This window comes from Oncorhynchus keta, unplaced genomic scaffold (genome assembly GCF_023373465.1).
Source record: "Oncorhynchus keta strain PuntledgeMale-10-30-2019 unplaced genomic scaffold, Oket_V2 Un_contig_2177_pilon_pilon, whole genome shotgun sequence".
Taxonomy (NCBI): Eukaryota; Metazoa; Chordata; class Actinopteri; order Salmoniformes; family Salmonidae; genus Oncorhynchus; species Oncorhynchus keta.
The window spans coordinates 88,457-100,000 of record NW_026282598.1 but is presented as its reverse complement, the minus strand read 5'-3'; the positions used below and the strand labels follow the sequence as shown (position 1 = coordinate 100,000).

General features: G+C 31.0%; 1 pseudogene; it reads left to right on the top strand.

The window, feature by feature from the left end:
* The window catches only part of LOC127921222 (sodium/glucose cotransporter 5-like), a 90,087-nt pseudogene that overhangs the window by 334 nt on the left and 78,209 nt on the right, over positions 1 to 11,544 (top strand).

The following is an 11,544-nucleotide window of genomic DNA, read 5'->3' as shown; positions in this document are numbered from 1 at the left end:
GAGTGTGTACCTGCACCCTTTCCTGCGTGTTTGCAGCTCGTTGAAGAATTCTGTAACCTGAACATTCCTCTGCTGGGCGTCTCTCTTAAACAGACAGTGTGTTTGTTCCAGATCGTGACCATGCCGGAGTACCTGGGTCGTCGGTTCGGAGGGGAGAGGATCAGAACCTACCTGTCTGTTCTCTCTCTGATGCTGTCTGTCTTCACCAAGATATCAGTATGATATATCACACAGCCCTGTCTGTTCTCTCTCTGATGCTGTCTGTCTTCACCAAGATATCAGTATGATATATCACACAGCCCTGTCTGTTCTCTGATGCTGTCTGTCTTCACCAAGATATCAGTATGATATATCACACATGCTGTCTGTTCTTCTCTGATGCTGTCTGTCTTCATATAGATATCAGTATGATATATCACACAGCCCTGTCTGTTCTCTCTGATGCTGTCTGTCTTCACCAAGATATCAGTATGATATATCACACAGCCCTGTCTGTTCTCTCTCTGATGCTGTCTGTCTTCACCAAGATATCAGTATGATATATCACACAGCCCTGTCTGTTCTCTCTCTCTCTGATGCTGTCTGTCTTCACCAAGATATCAGTATGATATATCACACAGCCCTGTCTGTTCTCTCTCTCTGATGCTGTCTGTCTTCACCAAGATATCAGTATGATATATCACACAGCCCTGTCTGTTCTCTCTCTGATGCTGTCTGTCTTCACCAATATATCAGTATGATATATCACACAGCCCTGTCTGTTCTCTCTCTCTCTGATGCTGTCTGTCTTCACCGAGATATCAGTATGATATATCACACAGCCCTGTCTGTTCTCTCTCTGATGCTGTCTGTCTTCACCAAGATATCAGTATGATATATCACACAGCCCTGTCTGTTCTCTCTCTGATGCTGTCTGTCTTCACCAAGATATCAGTATGATATATCACACAGCCCTGTCTGTTCTCTCTCTCTGAACCAAGATATCAGTATGCTATATCACACCACAGCCCTGTCTGTTCTCTCTCTGATGCTGTCTGTCTTCACCAAGATATCAGTATGATATATCACACAGCCCTGTCTGTTCTCTCTCTGATGCTGTCTGTCTTCACCAAGATATCAGTATGATATATCACACCACACAGCCCTGTCTGTTCTCTCTCTCTGATGCTGTCTGTCTTCACCAGGATATCAGTATGATATATCACACAGCCCTGTCTGTTCTCTCTCTGATGCTGTCTGTCTTCACCAAGATATCAGTATGATATATCACACAGCCCTGTCTGTTCTCTCTCTGATGCTGTCTGTCTTCACCAAGATATCAGTATGATATATCACACAGCCCTGTCTGTTCTCTCTCTGATGCTGTCTGTCTTCACCAAGATATCAGTATGATATATCACACAGCCCTGTCGTTGTTCTGGTGTCACTGAATAGACTGTCATTGTCTCAGAGGTCAGAACACAATTACTATGACAATGGATGACCTGATTTCTCTATTTTTTGCTCTCCCCTCCCTCCTCCTCTCTCCTCCCTCTCTCTCTCTCTCTCTCCCTCCCCCTCCTATCTCCTCCCTCCACCCTCTCTCCTCCCTACCCCTCCTCTCTCCCTCGTCTCCCTCCCCCTCCTCCCACCCTCTCCCTCCCCTCTCCTCCCTCCCCCTCCCTCCCCTCTCCTCCCTCCCCCTCCTCTGTCTCGTCTCCCTCCATCAGACAGACCTGTACTCAGGGGCGTTGTTTGTCCAGGTGTGTTTAGGATGGAACCTGTACCTGTCTACCGTCCTCATGCTGGTGGTCACTGCCCTCTACACTATAGCAGGTCTATATACTATATTCTACTAGCCCTCCTCTCCCTCTACACTATAGCAGGTCTATATACTATATTCTATACTATATTCTATACTATATTCTACTAGCCCTCCTCTCCGTCTACACTATAGCAGGTCTATACACTATATTCTATACTATCTTCTACAAGCCTTAGTTCCTCCATCTCTGTCTTCATCAGGTGGTCTGGCTGCTGTCATCTATACAGACACTCTGCAGACCTTCGTCATGATTATAGGAGCAATCATCCTCACCATCACAGGTACACACACACACACACCACACACACACACACACACACACACACACACACACACACACACACACACACACACACACACACACACACACACACACACACACACACACACACACACACACACACACACACACACACACACACACACACACACACACACACACACACACACACACACACACACACACACACACACACACACACACTATCATCCTCACCATCACAGGTACACAGACACACTATCATCCTCACCATCACAGGTACACACACACATAGACACACACACACTATCATTCTCACCATCACCCTAACTTCACCAGCGTCTGTCTGTCTGTCTGTCTGTCTGTCTGTCTGTCTGTCTGTCTGTCTGTCTGTCTGTCTGTCTGTCTGTCTGTCCCTCCAGCATTCAACCAGATTGGAGGCTACAGTAACTTGGAGAGAGTTTACCAGGCAGCCATCCCTTCTAAGGTGAGTCAACAGCAACTTCCACTATCATGTGTAGTAATAATGTTGTTATTATCATAGGCATTAGTGTTATTATTCTCATAGTTATTAGTGTTATTATCATAGTTAATGTTATTATCATAGTTATTAATGTTATTATCATAGTTATGAATGTTAATATCATAGGTATTAATGTTATTATTATCATAGTTCTTAATGTTATTATCACAGTTATTAATGTTATTATCATAGTTATGAATGTTATTATCATAGTTATTAATGTTATTATCATAGTTATTAATGTTATTATCATAGTTATTAATGTTATTATCATAGTTATTAATGTTATTATCATAGTTATTAATGTTATTATCATAGTTATGAATGTTATTATCATAGTTATTAATGTTATTATCATAGTTATGAATGTTATTATCATAGTTATTAATGTTATTATCATAGTTATTAATGTGGTTATTATCATAGTTATTAATGTTATTCACATAGGTATTAATGTTATTATCATAGGCATTAGTGTTATTATTCTCATAGTTATTAATGTTATTATCATAGTTATTAATGTTATTCACATAGTTATTAATGTTATTATCATAGTTATTAATGTTATTATCATAGTTATTAATGTTATTCACATAGTTATTAATGTTATTATCATAGGCATTAGTGTTATTATTCTCATAGTTATGAATGTTATTATCATAGTTATGAATGTTATTATCACAGTTCTTAATGTTATTATCATAGTTATTAATGTTATTATCATAGTTATTAATGTTATTATTATCATAGTTATTAGTGTTATTATTATCATAGTTATTAGTGTTATTATTCACATAGTTATTCATGTTATTATCATAGTTATTAGTGTTATTATCACAGTTATTAATGTTATTATCATAGTTATTAATGTTATTATCATAGTTATTGATGTTATTATCACAGTTATTAATGTTATTATTAGTGTTATTATCATAGTTATTAATGTTATTATCATAGTTATTAATGTTATTATCATAGTTATTAATGTTATTATCATAGGCATTAGTGTTATTATCATAGTTATTAATGTTGTTATCATAGTTATTAATGTTATTATCATAGGCATTAGTGTTATTATCATAGGCATTATTGTTATTATCATAGTTATTAATGCCATTATCATAGTTATTAATGCCATTATCATAGTTAATGTTATTATTCTCATAGTTATTAGTGTTGTTATTATCATAGTTATTAATGTTATTATCATAGTTATTAATGTTATTATCATAGTTATTAATGTTATTATTCTCATAGTTATTAATGTTATTATTATCATAGTTATTAATGTTATTATTATCATAGTTATTAGTGTTATTATTCACATAGTTATTCATGTTATTATCATAGTTATTAATGTTATTATCATAGTTATTAATGTTATTCACATAGTTATTAATGTTATTATCATAGGCATTAGTGTTATTATTCTCATAGTTATGAATGTTATTATCATAGTTATGAATGTTATTATCACAGTTATTAATGTTATTATCATAGTTATTAATGTTATTATCATAGTTATTAATGTTATTATTATCATAGTTATTAATGTTATTATCATAGTTATTAGTGTTATTATCATAGTTATTAATGTTATTATCATAGTTATTAGTGTTATTATCATAGTTATTAATGTTATTATCATAGTTATTAATGTTATTATCATAGTTATTAATGTTATTATCATAGTTATTAATGTTATTATCATAGTTATTAATGTTATTATCATAGTTATTAATGTTATTATCATAGTTATTAATGTTATTATCATAGTTATTAATGTTATTATCATAGTTATTAATGTTATTATCATAGTTATTAATGTTATTATCATAGTTATTAATGTTATTATCATAGTTATTAATGTTATTATCATAGTTATTAATGTTATTATTATCATAGTTATTAATGTTATTATTATCATAGTTATTAATGTTATTATCATAGTTATTAATGTTATTATCATAGTTATTAATGTTATTATTCTCATAGTTATTAATGTTATTATTATCATAGTTATTAATGTTATTATTATCATAGTTATTAATGTTATTATCATAGTTATTAGTGTTATTATCATAGTTATTAATGTTATTATCATAGTTATTACTGTTATTATCATAGGCATTAGTGTTATTATTCACATAGTTATTAATGTTATTATCATAGTTATGAATGTTATTATCACAGTTATTAATGTTATTATCATAGGCATTAGTGTTGTTATTATCATAGTTATTAATGTTATTATCATAGGCATTAATGTTATTATCACAGTTATTAATGTTATTATCATAGGCATTAGTGTTATTATTCTCATAGTTATTAATGTTATTATCACAGTTATTAATGTTATTATCATGGGCATTAGTGTTATTATTATCATAGTTATTAATGTTATTATCATAGTTATTAATGTTATTCACATAGTTATTCATGTTAATATTACATTGTTAATGTTATTATCATAGTTAATTATCATAGTTAATGTTATTATTATCATAGTTATGAATGTTATTATCATAGTTCATGTTATTATCATAGTTATGAATGTTATTATCATAGTTATGAATGTTACTATCATAGTTATTAATGTTATTATTATAGTTATGACTGTTATTATCATAGTTAGTAATGTTATTATCATAGGCATTAATGTTATTATCACAGGCATTAGTGTTGTTATTATCATAGTTATTAATGTTATTATCATAGTTATTAATGTTATTATCATAGTTATTAATGTTATTATCATAGTTATTAATGTTATTATCATAGTTATTAATGTTATTATTATCATAGTTATTAATGTTATTATCATAGTTATGAATGTTATTATCATAGTCATTAATGTTATTATTATCATAGTTATGAATGTTATTATCATAGTCATTAATGTTATTATTATCATAGTTAATGTTATTATCATAGTTATTAATGTTATTATCATAGTTATGAATGTTATTATCATAGTTAATGTTATTATCATAGTTATGAATGTGGTTATTATCATAGTTAATGTTATTATTATCATAGTTCTTAATGTTATTATCATAGTTGTTAATGTTATTATCATAGTTATTAATGTTATTATCATAGTTATGAATGTTATTATTATCATAGTTATTAATGTTATTATCATAGTTATTAATGTTATTATCATAGTTATTAATGTTATTATCATAGTTATTAATGTTATTATTATCATAGTTATGAATGTTATTATCATAGACATTAATGTTATTATTATCATAGTTAATGTTATTATCATAGTTATGAATGTTATTATCATAGTTATGAATGTTATTATCATAGTTATTAATGTTATTATTATAGTTATTAATGTTATTATCATAGTTATTAATGTTATTATCATAGTTATTAGTGTTATTATCATAGTTATTAATGTTATTATTATCATATTTATGAATGTTAATATCATAGGCATTAATGTTATTATTATCATAGTTATTAATGTTATTATTATCATAGTTATGAATGTTAATATCATAGGCATTAATGTTATTATTATCATAGTTATTAATGTTATTATCATAGTTATTAATGTTATTATTATCATAGTTATTAATGTTATTATTATCATAGTCATTAATGTTATTATCATAGTTATGAATGTTATTATTATCATAGTTATTAATGTTATTATCATAGTTATTAATGTTATTATCATAGTTATGGATCCGTCTGGATTATATAACATTAATAACATTTACATTTAATTTAAGTCATTTAGCAGACGCTCTTATCCAGAGCGACTTACAAATTGGTGCATACACCTTATGACATCCAGTGGAACAGCCACTTTACAATAGTGCATCTAAATCTTAAAAGGGGGGAGGTGAGAAGGATTACTTATCCTATCCTAGGTATTCCTTAAAGAGGTGGGGTTTCAGGTGTCTCCGGAAGGTGGTGATAGACTCTGCTGTCCTGGCGTCGTGAGGGAGTTTGTTCCACCATTGGGGGCCAGAGCAGCGAACAGTTTTGACTGGGCTGAGCGGGAACTGTACTTCCTCAGTGGTAGGGAGGCGAGCAGGCCAGAGGTGGATGAACGCAGTGCCCTTGTTTGGGTGTAGGGCCTGATCAGAGCCTGGAGGTACTGAGGTGCCGTTCCCCTCACAGCTCCGTAGGCAAGCACCATGGTCTTGTAGCGGATGCGAGCTTCAACTGGAAGCCAGTGGAGAGAGCGGAGGAGCGGGGTGACGTGAGAGAACTTGGGAAGGTTGAACACCAGACGGGCTGCGGCGTTCTGGATAAGTTGTAGGGGTTTAATGGCACAGGCAGGGAGCCCAGCCAACAGCGAGTTGCAGTAGTCCAGACGGGAGATGACAAGTGCCTGGATTAGGACCTGCGCCGCTTCCTGTGTGAGGCAGGGTCGTACTCTGCGGATGTTGTAGTGTTATTATCAGTATTATAATAGTAGTAATGTTATTATCAGTAGTAATAATATCATAATAGTAGTAGTACTATAGCAGTAGTAATGTTATTATCAGTATTATAATAGTAGTAATGTTATTATCAGTAGTAATAATATTATAGTAGTAGTACTATAGCAGTAGTAATGTTATTATCAGTATTATAATAGTAGTAATGTTATTATCAGTAGTAGTGTTATTATCAGTAGTAATAGTATTATAATAGTAGTAGTGTTATCAGTAGTAATAGTATTATAATAGTACTAGTACTATAGCAGTAGTAGTGTTATTATCAGTATTATAATAGTAGTAATGTTATTATCAGTAGTAGTGTTATTATCAGTAGTAATGGTATTATCAGTAGTAATAGTATTATAATAGTAGTAATGTTGTTATCAGTATTATAGTATTATAATAGTACTAGTACTATAGCAGTAGTAATAATATTATAGTAGTAGTAGTACTATAGCAGTAGTAGTGTTATTATCAGTAGCAATAGTATTATAATAGTAGTAATGTTATTATCAGTAGTAGTGTTATTATCAGTAGTAATGGTATTATCAGTAGGAATAGTATTATAATAGTAGTAATGTTGTTATCAGTATTATAGTATTATAATAGTACTAGTACTATAGCAGTAGTAGTGTTATTATCAGTCTTATAATAGTAGTAATGTTATTATCAGTATTATAGTATTATAATAGTAATAGTATTATAATAGTAGTAATGTTATTATCAGTATTATAGTATTATAATAGTAATAGTATAATAATAGTAGTAATGTTATTATCAGTATTATAGTATTATAATAGTCATAGTATTATAATAGTAGTAATGTTATTATCAGTATTATAGTATTATAATAGTCATAGTATTATAATAGTAATAGTATTGTAGCAGTAGTAGTGTTATTATCAGTATTATAATAGTGGAAATGTTATTATCAGTATTATAGTATTATAATAGTAATAGTATAATAATAGTAGTAATGTTATTATCAGTATTATAGTATTATAATAGTCATAGTATTATAATAGTAGTAATGTTATTATCAGTATTATAGTATTATAATAGTAATAGTATTATAATAGTGGTAATGTTATTATCAGTAATATATTAGTAGTAATGTTATTATCAGTATTATAGTATTATAATAGTAATAGTATTATAATAGTAGTAATGTTATTATCAGTATTATAGTATTATAATAGTAATAGTATTATAATACTAGTAATGTTATTATCAGTAATATAGTACTATAATAGTAGTAATGTTATTATCAGTATTATAGTATTATAATAGTAATAGTATTATAATAGTAGTAATGTTATTATCAGTAATATATTAGTAGTAATGTTATTATCAGTAATATATTAGTAGTAATGTTATTATCAGTATTATAGTATTATAATAGTAATAGTATTATAATAGTAGTAATGTTATTATCAGTATTATAATATTATAATAGTAATAGTATTATAATACTAGTAATGTTATTATCAGTAATATAGTATTATAATAATAATAGTATTGTAGCAGTAGTAGTGTTATTATCAGTATTATAATAGTAGTAATGTTATTATCAGTATTATAGTATTATAATAGTAATATAATAGTGGTAATGTTATTATCAGTATTATATTATTATAATAGTAATAGTATTATAATAGTGGAAATGTTATTATCAGTATTATAGTATTATAATAGTACTAGTATTATAATACTAGTAATGTTATCAGTAATATAGTACTATAATAGTAGTAATGTTATTATCAGTATTATAGTATTATAATAGTAATAGTATTATAATACTAGTAATGTTATTATCGGTAATATATTAGTAGTAATGGTATTATCAGTATTATAGTATTATAATAGTAATAGTATTATAATAGTAGTAATGTTATTATCAGTATTATAGTATTATAATAGTAATAGTATTATAATACTAGTAATGTTATTATCAGTATTATAGTATTATAATAGTAGTAATGTTATTATCAGTATTATAGTATTATAATACTAGTAATGTTATTATCAGTATTATAGTATTATAATAGTAGTAATGTTATTATCAGTATTATAATATTATAATAGTAATATTTACATTTAAGTCATTTAGCAGACACTCTTATCCAGAGCGACTTACAAATTGGGTTAGGGTTAGGGTTATAATTGTAATAGTATAATAATAGTAGTAATGTTATTATCAGCATTATAGTATTATAATAGTAATAGTATTATAATACTAGTAATGTTATTATCAGTAATATATTAGTACTGAGGTTTATATTGTTATTATCAGTATTATAGTATTATAATAGTAATAGTATTATAATACTAGTAATGTTATTATCAGTAATATATTAGTACTGAGGTTTATATTGTTATTATCAGTATTATAGTATTATAATAGTAATAGTATTATAATAGTGGTAATGTTATTATCAGTATTATAGTATTATAATAGTAATAGTATTATAATAGTAGTAATGTTATTATCAGTAATATATTAGTACTGAGGTTTATAGTGTTATTATCAGTATTATAGTATTATAATAGTAATAGTATTATAATAGTGGTAATGTTATTATCAGTATTATAGTATTATAATAGTAATAGTATTATAATAGTAGTAATGTTATTATCAGTAATATATTAGTACTGAGGTTTATAGTGTTATTATCAGTATTATAGTATTATAATAGTAATAGTATTATAATAGTGGTAATGTTATTATCAGTATTATAGTATTATAATACTAGTAATGTTATTATCAGTAATATATTAGTAGTGAGGTTTATAGTGTGATTCTCATTGTTTTTTCAGATCATCCCCAACAGTAGCTGTCACCTGCCCAGAGAGGACGCCATGCACCTGTTTAGACACCCGGTTACTGGAGACCTGCCCTGGCCTGGCATGACCCTGGGACTGACTATACTGGCTACCTGGTACTGGTGTACTGACCAGGTAGATATAACCTCGAACCCTGGCATGACCCTGGGACTGGTGTACTGACCAGGTAGATATAACCTCTAACCCCTGACCTCTAACCCTGGCATGACCCTGGGACTGGTACTGGTGTACTGACCAGGTAGATATAACCTCTAACCCCTGACCTCTAACCCTGGCATGACCCTGGGACTGACTATACTGGCTACCTGGTACTGGGGTACTGACCAGGTAGATATAACGTCTAACCCTGGCATGACCCTGGGACTGACTATACTGGCTACCAGGTAGATCTGACCCCTGACCTCTAACCCTGGCATGACCCTGGGAGTGACTGCATTTGGAAAGTATTCAAACCCCTTGACTTTTTCCACACTTTGTTACGTTACAGCCTTATTCTAAAATGGATTCATTCAATTATTTTCCTCATCAATCTACACACAATACCCCATAATGACATCACAATACCCCATAATGACATCACAACACACCATAATGACATCACAACACACCATAATGACATCACAACACACCATAATGACAAAGCGAAAACAGGTTTGACATAAATATTCAGACCCTTTGCGAAATGGCATATATTATTATTATATATATTATTATTATTATATATATAGAGTAGGAGAAACTCCCCAGATACAGGTGTGCCAAGCTGGTAGCATCATACCCAAGAAGACTCTAGAGTAGGAGAAACTCCCCAGATACAGGTGTCCCAAGCTTGTAGCATCATACCCAAGGAGACTCTAGAGTAGGAGAAACTCCCCAGATACAGGTGTGCCAAGCTTGTAGCATCATACCCATGGAGACTCTAGAGTAGGAGAAACTCCCCAGATACAGGTGTGCCAAGCTTGTAGCATCACACCCAAGGAGACTCTAGAGTAGGAGAAACTCCCCAGATACAGGTGTGCCAAGCTTGTAGCATCATACCCATGGAGACTCTAGAGTAGGAGAAACTCCCCAGATACAGGTGTGCCAAGCTTGTAGCATCATACCCATGGAGACTCTAGAGTAGGAGAAACTCCCCAGATACAGGTGTGCCAAGCTTGTAGCATCATACCCAAGGAGACTCTAGAGTAGGAGAAACTCCCCAGATACAGGTGTGCCAAGCTTGTAGCATCATACCCATGGAGACTCTAGAGTAGGAGAAACTCCCCAGATACAGGTGTGCCAGAGCATCACACCCAAGGAGACTCTAGAGTAGGAGAAACTCCCCAGATACAGGTGTGCCAAGCATCACACCCAAGGAGACTCTGTAGCATCACACCCAAGGAGACTCTAGAGTAGGAGAAACTCCCCAGATAGCATCATACCCATGGAGACTGAGTAGGAGAAACTCCCAGATACAGGTGTGCAGCATCACACCCAAGGAGACTCTAGAGTAGGAGAAACTCCCCAGATACAGGTATGCCAAGCTTATCACACCCAAGGAGACTCTAGAGTAGGAGAAACTCCCCAGATACAGGTGTGCTGCTTGTAGCATCATACCCATGGAGACTGAGCAGGAGAAACTCCCAGATACAGGTGTGCCAAGCTTGTAGCATCATACCCATGGAGA